Consider the following 13,236-nt stretch of genomic DNA (forward strand, 5'->3'; position numbering starts at 1 on the left):
GAAGTAAAATAGATTTTCAGATGTACCATCCTCTGAAAGCAACGCCGGAAGAGCTCCCTTACTGAATTCGATAGATGGACTGGTACAATTCTTTTAACCTGCAATGGTGAGTAATAGAGTGAGCTTCGGAAAGCTCAGTAATACAAAACTACCAGATGATGCTACATGACATGCAGATAAATGGGAAGCCATAATTTCCTTATTGAATCAAACGTATACCAATTGCGGAATAATCTGGGGTTCCATTAGTAGTTCATCGAGTAGAAGCCTTGAATCTCAGTTCATAAGAAAACCTTTCATACTATCATGTTTTCATGAGATCGAATAGGATGTCTAGTGTGTTCCATCAGTACGATAAAATCATAATAGGTACACTAATCAAATGATAGTTCAGTAAAATCCCATAAACCATACTATAGTGGAGCTTTTTAAACTCGTATTTTAAAATCATCTCACAAAGAGTTAACCTAAGGGAACATCTTAGGGCTTGAGAGCCTACCTAAGAAAGTTCGGGGCCACGGGGCTTACCTAAGAACACATCTTAGGGCCGTAGGGCCTACCCAAGAATGATCTCAGGGCCGCAGAGCCTACCTAAGAGTCACATTAGGTCCGTAAAAATTTTCCAGCTTGATCAGAGCTGTACTTTACAAATCTGTATCTCCAAGATACAGTTTATACAATGATACAAATCCATAAGCCATCACCGTTAAGTCGGTGCATCCATAAAACAGTAACCATAGATTTCAGTGTACCACATGTTAAAACAATAAAACAATTTTTCAAAATATAAGGAACACACTAGAGAATCCAAATATTTTTCAGAGACATTTTGAAGTCATCAGTATGGATAACAGAAAACTTATGCAATTTGATCGAAATCCAACAACGAGGTCCTATTGAAGAGAATCGATTAATAACCGGTCTAATCAGACATTTACAATCCATGTTGATCGATCGGTTTATCGAACCATTCGAATTGAACAATCTCTTAGAATTAATGCATGTCTACCCGTTAACTTATTACCTTTTTGGGGTATTCACTCTGAATTACTAACAATTCTTATCCATAAATCATCTTTGTAATCACCGCTGAATATACCTTAAGGAATCGAACATGCATCCTTATAATCATTATTTTCTTTCCACATTACAACAATATCAAGAATTGATGACGTATTTGATTCTTAGTTCATAACCATAGGGATCATACATCATACAAGTTTATTGTATTTCCAGACTCATCCAATTACTTACTAAATTCTCAGTCATTGAGGTAACTTAGTTCATTTAGCAATCATGTCTATCTCGGTTACTTCATAGTTTTCCAGAGTAATTCAGACGTTTCTGAATTTCAGATAAATATTGTAATTTCTTTCAGTTTAATTAGTCAATCTGATATTTGTGGTTGATTTGTCTCATGAATATCCACTTCTTAATATCGAATGCGCTGTAGAGTTGAGCTGAGCTAAGCACTTACAGAATTATCATCGATCCAAACTTGAGAAGACGAACACGCATTCAAGTAACTTCTATGTCGTTCAGTTACTGATATAACACTAGCATTGGTTGCTCGACTTAATATGTTATCCATAACTTTTAAGAGCGGTAACATATCTATATTTATTTGGATTCCTTAATTAATCCAAGACATTTACTTAATCTAGACCATAAGGGCATTTTGGTCATTTTGGTGCTCAATGTTTTTCCATTCATTTCAAAGCTTGAAGGATATCTATTCATTCTTGAACTTGGTGATATTCTTGAGTCATTTCCATTACAAGGTATTTTGGTCATTTTACAGATCCCACGTATTTTAACCAGTTCCTTCCGTTCGATCTTATTATTTAATTCAACCGTATCATCTTTTCCAGTTCTTTCGAACAATTCTGAAAAAAGAGCACCATCGATAATTTATTCTTAACTCGGAGATTTTCAGGTCAATAACCTTCTCAGAAATTACAAACAAGTTATCAGGAATTTTCTGTACAAAGTCAATAACATTCTCAGAAATTACAAACAAGTTATCCGGAATTTTCTGTACAAAGATAGAATCTAGCAATTAAATCCTTAATTTATCGGGTTAGGTACGAAATATCAGGGTACATTCTCATTCAAGGTCTACTCAGACTATTTTTACCTCTCAAGGGAATTTTCGTAATTTTGTAACCAAATAATCTCGGTATTAACTCTTAACGAAAATAATTATGATTTAGAGATCCTATGGTAAATTTCCTTCCCGAACATTCTTTGATCTTGAAATGATTCCCTTGACAACTTCTAGCATCTTGCACAAACATCTTTCAACATAAGGGCATTTTCGTAATTTTATCCTATTGGAGTATTCTAATAATTTCCAATCCAAGTACCTTTGATGAAATAAATTATAATTTACATAATCAGACTGATTCATTTATCACTTAATCACAAAGCTTGTAGTTTAATTCCAACTGTCCTCCAATTTCTTATATTAATCATATGAACCATATTCAGTTATCGCATTTTTATTGTATTCAGATCGAGTGTAGAAATTAACTAACTACACAAATGAGACCAAACATTTTTTTTTATTCATACATTTACCAATATCAACATGTTCCATAAAGCATAAAGAGGTAGTAAAGTATTACTTCAATTTTCGTGCCATACTGATCGACCATAAAATTCCATTCAAACTCCCTCGATCTTGAAATCATCTTCCAATAATTCCTCGGATATATATCAACAGAAATTTCATAAAAAATAGAGCTTAATTCCGAAAAACGGATCGAATCAGGTGATTAATCGGTGAAAAACAACTTACTGATTTTGAATTTGGGGAAATAGACTTCGGAATTGGACTCAGGACGTCAACAAAACCCAAAATATTACTCTTGAATTCCAGCTCACCAACTTGATTTCTAGCTTCCAATCTTTTTCTAACGAACACGGACAATCTATCATACAAATACGACTTCAAATAATTTCCTCGCTATAAAAATAACTTATTAGAATTTAACTAATAATTTTGGGACCAAATTGTTAAAACTAAAAACTTTAGGAGTTAATATAATTTTTAATTGCTAAAATTAGGGACTAAATCGATCTTAATAAACCATTATGCCATAATCATAACAATATGAAAGCTAAGAGACAATGTTGAGCTTTTAACATCTTGGATGGCTTACCTTGTAATTTCACCTTCTTACTTTAATAACAACCCCCAACCACGTGATTTGCTATTCTTCATTTCTTTCCTTGGTAGCTATAGCTTGATGCGCACTTTCTCTATTATTACAGGCGAGATTTACTTGTAGCTATATGAAATGTCGTGTTCCCCTCCGGTTCGCTTGTCTCCATTCGAATTTTTGGAGCAGAAGCCATGGCTGTCTCGCATGCCATCGACTTTGCTTCGTACATGGGTTTCTCCTGAGTGATACTTGAGAAGAGAAGAAAGACAACCTCGGGTCTTTATTATTTTTGAGAACAAATGTCAAACGGTGGTGATTACGCTGTTGGCGGTGGTTCCTGGACGGTAAAGGTGCGGTCTTGGAAGGAAACAAACTTACCAGCGGAGCGTTTGGAGGCGAGGAGCTTGAGGAAATGGTAAGGGAAGTCAGGGTCGAAGAGTACGGAAAGAAATTCTTGGCCAACGACGCCAGTGACACCTACAACGGTGATGGATGGCCAGACTCTTGAAGATACATGCGAACCTTGGTGGGGTATTTTCGGGTTTGGAGTTTACGTTTTGAGGTTGAAAGAAGATGGGCTTTGAGAGTGTAGCTGAGAGAAGCCATTTTTGAGTTAGAAAGCGATGTGAGATACTGAGATGGCAAGGAGTCGTAGGCAAGGCGATGAAGAACAGGATGTCTGCGGCGGTTGGATTCTAGCCGAAAGTGAAAGCTAGAAGAAAAGGATTCCAGAGATTGCCATTATCATTAATTTAATACCATCTCATCCAATTTATCCACTTCTACCTACTCTATTATCCTCATTCACGTTTTTCTTTTAAAATAAATTGCCCATTACTATAAAAGATATCTATTATTGAGTGGCCCTTAATATGCTTAATAAAATAATAATATGATAAAATAATTATTTGTCAATCAAACCTTATAACATTTTACATATTTTAAACTGAAAAAATCTAAACTCATATTGGGGTGTGACATGAAATCCAAAAAAAATAATATTCTCAATCTCCAGCATTTTTGCAACTAAACACCCCATCAGTCAAACTGTTTTTTTTTTATTAATATGAGATAAGTATAAAGTAGTATATGTTCAAAGATAACTCTTAATTATTTGACAATAAACGTTCAAACCCCTAGTATTCATAGTCTCAAACTCGGGATTTCAAGATCCAACAACAATTCTTTTGAAGCCTGTGTATCAGTGTCTCACATGCATGGAGTTGGTTAAAAAAGAAAATGGAGAATATTCTAAAAACTGATAATAGGAGCAAGGACTGGTGGAGGGGAGGAGAAAGAGACAGAGTATATACAAGGATAATACAGTTTTGTTGTAATGAAAATGAAGGGGGGGGGGGAGGACACACATGTGAATAAACGAGTACATGCATCATTTGTCCCTGCTCTGTAATGCAGACAATGATGAATTCAACTCGATTAGCCATATCGACAATCAACAAATTATCCCATTTTATGTAATATATATAACATCTCGTGACACCTTCAGATATGTGTTCTTGAATTGCCATCAATTATTGATTACTTGCATACAAGAGTTTCGTATATAAATTATGGAGGGAATATAAACCCATTTAGCTAATAATAATTTAAGGAATTATTGTTCTCATTAAAGATTTAAGTTTAAAAAAATTATATCTATAAAATATGTACGTAGTTAATAAATAAGAAATATTTATATAAATTAAGCTAACATTTTGGATGACATAATTAAAAAACCCATAAGGTGAGGATAAATATGAAGGTAGAGAAAGGCACGTGTGTACAGAATTAAAAGACGATGGAAGAGGTGACGTCTAGCTGGTGTTGGGAGATGGAGAATAATATATATAAACATATTTTAATTATTTGTTTTCATAGTTATATTTGAACTTAGGATAAATTATACATTTTGTACCTAAACTATCATTTTTAATCCATTTTAATATTTAAATTTTTATTTTTTTCAAAATTATACTTAAAGTTTACTTTTGTTTCATTTCAATAGCCTGTAGTTAATAACTTAACGCTTTTAATACTTAAACTATCAGTTTTGATTCGTTTTAATACCTAAATTTTTAATATTTTTCAAAACTTAAGTATGATTTAGGTACTATACGTGTTTTTGTACTAGACTTTAATTTTTTTCAAAACTTAACGGCGGGAATTAAAATGAAACAAAAACTAAATTTTATGTATGATTTTAAAAAAATTGAAAATTTAGGTACTAAAACGGATCAAAATTAATAGTTTAGGTACTAAATTTATAGTTTACCCTTAAATTTATCATGCGGAGACAAAAGTGAAATCTAAAAATAGCCCGTGAGGAGTCTTTGGAGGCATTCCAAATATCACAACCAAATTAAACGTATCCTTGTTTCCTTTTTGTTGCTTCTCCTTCACTTCTTTCGATGTTCCCCCCCCCCCCCGGTGTTCTCCATCACGAGCTCATGATTCCCCCTTTCTTGCTTCCCCAAATACCTTTTAATTTTCCTCCTTACAATTATTTTAACACAAGCCATAAAATTCCAATTCTCTGTTTGTCAGAGTTACTAAAGGATCTCTGACTTCTAAGAAAAAGAGTATGATTACCCGTCAAGTAGAAGATAGTAATTTACTAGAATAAAACTATTAGATTTATCTACCTATAACTAGTCATGATTATCCTATGCTCGGTACTATTAATTAGAGTCATTATAAATACTTCTATCTAAGACTGATAAGGGGATTGGAACCTTATGCAATTCACACCTCATCTCATTCTTCATGATCAACCATCTCTAAAAAAAAATACCAATCAACAATTATTTTTTATCGAGTGTGATTCTTCGTCCAAATTAAAAAATGTAAACCATCAACGACCAACATGATCAAATTGCTACGTAAACAAAATTCAACAAACATGCACATTCTTTAAGAAAAAAGTATATGCATATTGGGGGATTCATTCCCTACGTTTTACTGAAGTCATCAACTCAGTTTTTATCAAATATATAGCTTTAGTATTGCAGAAAGTAAATCCAAGTGGTTAAGGTGTAACCTATTAGTAGAATGCCAAAACTAAGGTTTATTATTCCCACAATGTTAGGATTATTACGTGAAATATAAGAATAATATTATTGAAAAATATGTTAACAAAAAGGCAATCTGGGCAAGCCAATACAATCTATATATTATATATATTGTAGTGAAAGAAACTGACGCATACATGTAGAAGAAAGATCAATGGTTTCCAGGGAGCACAAGAGAGCAGGACTGCATGAGAAACTGCATCTTCTTCGTTCCATTACTAATTCTCATGCTGTAAAATTCCCTCCATATTGCCTTTCATTTTAATTATCCATCATATTCACTCTTTGTTTCTTCTTTGAATTCTGCTAGCCTATATATGTAGGCTATATATTTATCTACTATTAGTTTTAATAATTCTTTGTGTTAACTGGATTTCTGGGGAATATCTGTTAGACAATCATATATGCTTATTTATATTTGTCAGTTGATGCAAACTATACATGGATGAAATGACTTGAAAATGTATGGCAGATGAACAAAGCATCAATTATAGTGGATGCATCAAAGTACATCCAGAGCTAAAACATAAAGTAGGAAGACTGAATCAAGATATAGCATCTGCACAAACTTCAAACAATCGAAATCCATTGCCTATGGTAATATTTTTCTCTCTTTTTTTTACTTTTCTATCTACTGTTTTTCCTTCTGTGCTCAAGTCAATACTGTACCTTTTTCAACGTTGTAAAAACGTATTAGTACATGCAGTAATTAATGGCTTAATGAATTGATTCCATTTTAATAGTTTTTTTAACAGCAGGTTAAGGTGGAAACCCTAGAGAAGAGTTTTCTGATAAATGTATTTTAAAACCCGGGGTGACTGATGCAGAGATCCGAGACAGATGATGCTGAGCTGTCAGATTGCATCTTGATGGCGCTGAGATACCATGAATTGGCAGATCAGCTCAAAGGCGGGAATTGATTGTGACATGTTCCTCATTGGGGTCGTTTTGAGTATGTTTCAGTCTTTTGGCCATAACTTTGACTACAGGTGTCAGAATCGCGCATAAGACCCCAACCCGGAAAGCTCTTTTCGACGCGCACGCTCTCCACATTGAGCTACATGTGGCCTTTTTTCAACCTCAAATTCTGCCGTTTTCCCCTCCGAATCACTAGAATTAGATATTTTTTACTATTTATGGTAATATTTCGATTGTCAATTAGGAAGTCAATTTAAATCCGATTTAGGCCGGATTTTTTTGGAGATTGCTTATTTTATTTCGAATTTCAATTTATAGTGATTTTCGGGATTTTTCTATTTTTGGCAAAATTCGAATAAAGACGATTTTTGGCTATAACAGTCCGGCTTGTGGACTGATTTTGATATTGTTTGATTTTATAATATTTTATTAAACTCTAGAGACTTTTTTCTCTGGATTTTTTTGGGCGAATTTTCTCTTGTGAATCATCTGTTGGATCGCTTGCAGGATAATCACTATTCTGTATGGGGTCAGTTGGTATCAGAGCTTCAACATCTTCCTGAGAAATTTCACCAGTTTCAGTGGCGGGAGGTCGTGGTCGTGGTCGTTGTGAGCAGGTTCTGAATGAGGAAGCCCAACGCCGTGATCGCAACGTTCAGGATGTGATGATTGCGGATTTACAGAGGCAAGTCGCAGAATTAACCCAGCGCCTGGCGGCGCAGGATTTCGAGGATCGTGAGGCCTCTGATCACGATACCAATTCCGCTTTCGAAAACCCATATCACAATCGTGCTCTATTCCGGGAACACCGTGGTTGAGAAGAGCGTCATGGTCATGGAGACCTCGGTTTTCGAGTCGATCTCCCTGAGTTTTCTGGTACGTTACATGCCGAGGGATTCGTGGATTGGATTAATGAAGTAGAGCGTATTTTTAAAATATAAGTTCCTGATCGTGTGAAAGTGAAACTGATCGCCATCAAACTCAAGGGCAGAGCATCTGCGTGGTGGGAACAGTTGCGACGTTCACGAGAAAGACAAGGCAAGGCCAAGATCATTGATTGGGAGAAGATGAAGAAGAAGATGAAGGGTCACTACCTTCCCTTCGGCTATACACAAACCTTGTTTCAACGACTTCATGCGTTGAGGCAGGGCGCACGATCAGTCGATGATTACACGGAGGAGTTTTACCAATTGGTCGCCTGGAACGATTTATCTGAGACGGAGGAGCAAATGGTGGCGCGGTATTTGGGTGGTTTACGCCAGCCCTTACAAGATGTCCTCAGCCTTCATTCACTGTGGAGTGTTTCGGAAGCTTACCAGCGTGCACTTGCTGTTGAAAAACAGCAAAACAGGAGACCAGTGATCAGGAACGATCACAACAGTCGACCAGTTCATCCTCAGGATTTCCGTCCTGCTCAACAGCCACCGCAGGGTAATTCTAACCCTACTATTAGATGTTTTCATTGTGGTGAACAAGGGCATAGGACGACTGATTGCAGGAAGCCTGCTAGTCAAAAGGGCAAAAATTTGTTGATTGAGGAAAACGCGGAAAACGAGACTGAGGAGATTGGCGAACTCGTGTATGACGATGATGAGACTGATGATGTGCTGAATGGAGATGGTCATGAGACTCTGGTCATTCGCAAGAGTCTACTTACTCCCAAGGGCGATTCAGGGGACGATTGGTTGAGAACCAATATTTTCCACACGACCTGCACAGTTGCAGATAAAGTCTGCAAAATGATCATTGACAGCGGCAGTTGTGAGAATGTAGTGTCCGAGGAGGTTGTCCAAAAATTGCAGTTGAAGACGGACCGTCATCCTAAGCCATACAAGCTGTCATGGCTAAATAAAGGCAGTGAGGTAATAGTTGATAGGCGATGCCTCGTGTCTTTTTCAATTGGTAGAAAATATTTTGATAATGCCTGGTGTGATGTTGTGTCTATGAATGCGTGTCATATATTGTTGGGTCGACCCTGGCAGTATGATCGCAGTGTCATTAATGATGGACGGAAGAATACATATTCCCTTAGCATCAAGGGAAAAAAGATTGTGTTGGCACCCCGGCGGGAAGGACTCACTCCTACCCCAGTAACCCATAATACTACTCTGCTTTCTATGTCCAGGTTTTTAGATGAGATTGAGCATGGCGACGTGGTCTATGCCTTACTACCTTGCGAGAACAATGCAGTAGACGTGGATGCAGATTTACCAGTAGAAGTGCAGCGGCTGCTAGCAGAATTCTCTAACTTGATGCCAGAGGATCTTGCTCCTGGGCTACCACCTATGAGGGATATTCAGCATCAAATTGACCTTGTTCCTGGGTCAAGTTTGCCAAATCGACCAACATATCGCCTCAGTCCCAAAGAGGCTGAAGAGTTGCAGCGACAGGTGGAAGAGTTGTTGGAGAGGGGCTATATCCGAGAGAGTATGAGCCCATGTGCAGTCCCTGCTCTGTTAGTGCCAAAGAAAGATGGTTCTTGGCGTATGTGTGTTGACAACCGAGCGATCAACAAAATTACAGTTAAGTACCGGTTTCCAATTCCCCGTCTAGATGATATGTTGGATCAACTATCTGGTTCTAAGGTCTTCTCAAAAATTGACCTTAAGAGTGGTTACCACCAAATCAGAATAAGACCTGGAGATGAGTGGAAGACGGCGTTTAAAACGCCACAAGGGTTGTATGAGTGGATGGTCATACCTTTCGGGCTATCCAATGCACCCAGTACGTTCATGAGATTTATGCATCAGGTCTTGCGGCCTTTTATGGGGAAATTTGTTGTAGTTTACTTCGATAATATCCTCGTTTATAGTCCGACATGGACTTCACACTTCGATCACCTCCGTGCTGTTTTTGAGATACTGAAAACGGAGTGCTTGTTTGTCAATCAAAAGAAGTGTTCTTTCTTCACTACTTCTGTGACTTTTTCTTGGTTTTGTTGTGTCTACTGATGGTGTTCATGCAGATCAGTTAAAGGTAGATGCAGTCTTGGAGTGGCCCAGACCAAAAACCTTACATGACATCCGAAGTTTCCATGGCTTGGCGTCTTTTTACCTCCGATTCATTAGAAATTTCAGTACTCTGATCGCCCCTATCACAGAGTGCCTCAAGGGGCGTGATTTCCAGTGGTCTGAGGAGGCAGAGGCCAGTTTTTAACTGGTCAAGCAGAAGATGACCGAGGCTCCAGTTTTGGCACTTCCAGATTTTGACAAAGTGTTCGAGGTAAATTGTGATGCATCTGGCATTGGCATTGGTGGTGTTCTGAGTCAGGCAGGTCGTCCGGTTGCTTTTTTCAGTGAAAAACTATCGGGATCAAAGAAAAATTATTCCACTTATGATCTGGAGTTCTATGCCATAGTTCAGTCCCTGAAGCATTGGCGTCACTACCTAGTACAGAAGGAGTTTATTCTGTTTACCGATCATGAGGCCTTGAAGTACATCAATGGACAATACAAGCTGAGTAGACGTCATGCCAAGTGGGTGGCATACTTGCAAGAATTCACTTTTACGTTGAGGCACCAACCAGGGAGTTTGAACCGCGTCGCAGATGCCCTGAGCCGTTGTACCTTACTTCTCACCACCATGAGTACTAAAGTTGCAGGCTTTGAGACGTTCACAGATATGTATGCAGCTGATCCTTCCTTTGGAATGATATTTCAGGAGGTAACTGAGGGTCACCGTCATGATTTTGTTTTGCATAATGGGTATCTGTTTCGTGGATTACAGTTGTGCATTCCAGATTTTTCATTGAGGCAGCAAATTATAAGTGAACTCCATAATGAGGGACACTTTGGCCGAGATAAGACCTTGGCCCTTATCTCTTCTGACTTTTATTGGCCCAAGTTGACTAGTGATATGGCCCATTATGTGGACCGTTGTTATGTGTGCCAGCGATCTAAGGGAGTTCTTACCAATGCGAGCTTGTACACTCCCTTACCTGTTCCTGAAGCTCCTTGGTTCGACGTCAGCATGGATTTTGTACTAGGCTTACCCCGCACCCAAGGGGCCTCGGATTCTATCTTTGTTGTGGTTGACAGGTTTTCCAAGATGGCTCATTTTGTAGCTTGCAGAAAGACTATGGATGCTGACCGGATTGCCCATCTCTATTTCAAGGAGATTGTGCGTTTACATGGTGTTCCTCGATCCATCACTTCAGATCGTGATACTAAGTTCATCAGTCATTTCTGGAAGAGCCTGTGGGGGAAACTTGGAACGCAGTTGAATTTCAGTAGCGCCTACCACCCCCAGACGGATGGCCAGACCGAGGTGGTGAACCGAAGTTTGGGAAACCTCTTGAGGTGTTTGGCAGGAACGAAGCCGAAGCAGTGGGATTTGGCATTGCCTCAGGCAGAATTTGCCTACAACATATCAAAAAACAGAACCACAGGTTTAAGCCCATTTGAGATTGTCTATGGTCAGAACCCATCCGGGGTGTTGGACTTAGCCCCTATTCCACGTATAGGTTGTTTCAGTCCTAAAGCAGATGAGATGGCAAAGTATCATCGGGGTATCCATGAGCAGGTGAAACAAACCATTCATGAGAGCAATACCAAGTACAAGACTCGGGTCGACAATCATCGTCGTCAGGTACTTTTTGATGTTGGTGATTTTGTTTGGGCTGTATTAACTCGTGATCGTTTTCTTGTTGGTGAGTATAATAAGCTTAAGGATCGGAAGATTGAACCTTGTGAGGTCGTGTAGAAGATCAATGATAATGCTTACAGGTTGCGACTTCCCAGCCACTTGAAGACTTCTGATGTCTTTAATGTGAAGCATCTGAGTCATTGTTTTGTGGATTCTGATGACACTACTCTGAACTCGGGGACGAGTTCTTTCCAACCCGGGGTGACTGATGCAGGGGGATCCGAGACAGATGATGCTGAGCTGTCAGATTGCACCTTGATGGCGCTGGGATACCATGAATTGGCATGTCAGCGCAAAGGCGAGAATTGATTGTGACATGTTCCTCATTGGGGTTGTTTTGAGTATGTTTCAGTCTTTTGGCCATAACTTTGGCTACATGTGTCAGAATCGCGCATAAGACCCCAATCCGGAAAGCTCTTTTCGACGCGCACGCTCTCCACATTGAGCTACATGTGGCCTTTTTTTCAACCTCAAATTCTATCGTTTTCTCCTCCGAATCACTAGAATTAGATATTTTTTACTATTTATGGTAATATTTCGATTGTCAATTAGGAAGTCAATTTAAATCCGATTTAGGCCGGATTTTTTGGAGATTACTTATTTTATTTTGAATTTCAATTTAGAGCGATTTTCGAGATTTTGTTATTTTTGGCAAAATTCGATATTAAATAATAGCGGATTCATAAATATTTTTAGGGTAGTCACTAATGCATTAGTAACACAATATTTTCGTATAGGTAGGCATGAAATGCATTTTATTGTGAAAATAATCAATAAAATTTAAATTTCAGATAATCACGTATCCACTCTCTAAACTAAGGGTGGTTCCGTCCCTTATATTAAGGAAGGTTAATTATGGTATATCAATGCCTTGAAGAGCATTAATTATCATCAAACAATAATGCTAAGATGAGTAATAATACTCCGCAGGTTGTCCTCGCAAGCTGCATGTAGTTGCATGCATGCATGTATATTATAAGGCTTAACAAAAAATAAATGCTTAAATTATTTCTCAAAAAACGTTTTAGTGCTTAAAGAAATTTTCGTTAAAATAGATGACTAGGGTTTTCTATATTATCATTTTAGGTGATCGAACGTTAACCGCCGATAAAAATCTCCGTTAAGTGGCGCGTGTTACGTTCTGGTAATTTTGAGAATTTTTATTTAAAATAAAAAAATAAAAATACTTTTTTAGAAAAAAAACCTAAACTGTTTTAAAATCTTAAAAAATCTAAACTTTGAAAACCATAATTTTAATCCCTTTGTCACCGTCGGCCACTATCAACGCCGTCAATCGGCCGAACACCCAACGATGTGGGATCGGGCAACCACCCACAACTAAAACCCTATACTTTCGCAACCGAACGAATACCAAATCCACCTAAATCTACAAATTCCTAAATATAAGGGTTTCAAACTCCTAAAAAGAAATCTTTCAT

The 13,236-nt window shown here is 37.8% G+C and overlaps 1 long non-coding RNA gene across 1 annotated transcript; it reads left to right on the forward strand.

Annotated features, from left to right (window-relative positions):
* The first annotated feature begins 6,371 nt into the window (after positions 1 to 6,371).
* LOC120140150 lies at positions 6,372 to 7,057 on the forward strand. The gene is made up of 3 exons (XR_005517702.1): positions 6,372 to 6,467; positions 6,708 to 6,832; positions 6,991 to 7,057. It is a non-coding gene; the product is annotated as an uncharacterized LOC120140150 (long non-coding RNA).
* Positions 7,058 to 13,236: the final 6,179 nt, after the last annotated feature.

The sequence above is a fragment of the Hibiscus syriacus genome, unplaced genomic scaffold (genome assembly GCF_006381635.1).
Source record: "Hibiscus syriacus cultivar Baekdansim isolate YM2019G1 unplaced genomic scaffold, ASM638163v2 tig00110782_pilon, whole genome shotgun sequence".
Classification (NCBI taxonomy): domain Eukaryota; kingdom Viridiplantae; phylum Streptophyta; class Magnoliopsida; order Malvales; family Malvaceae; genus Hibiscus; species Hibiscus syriacus.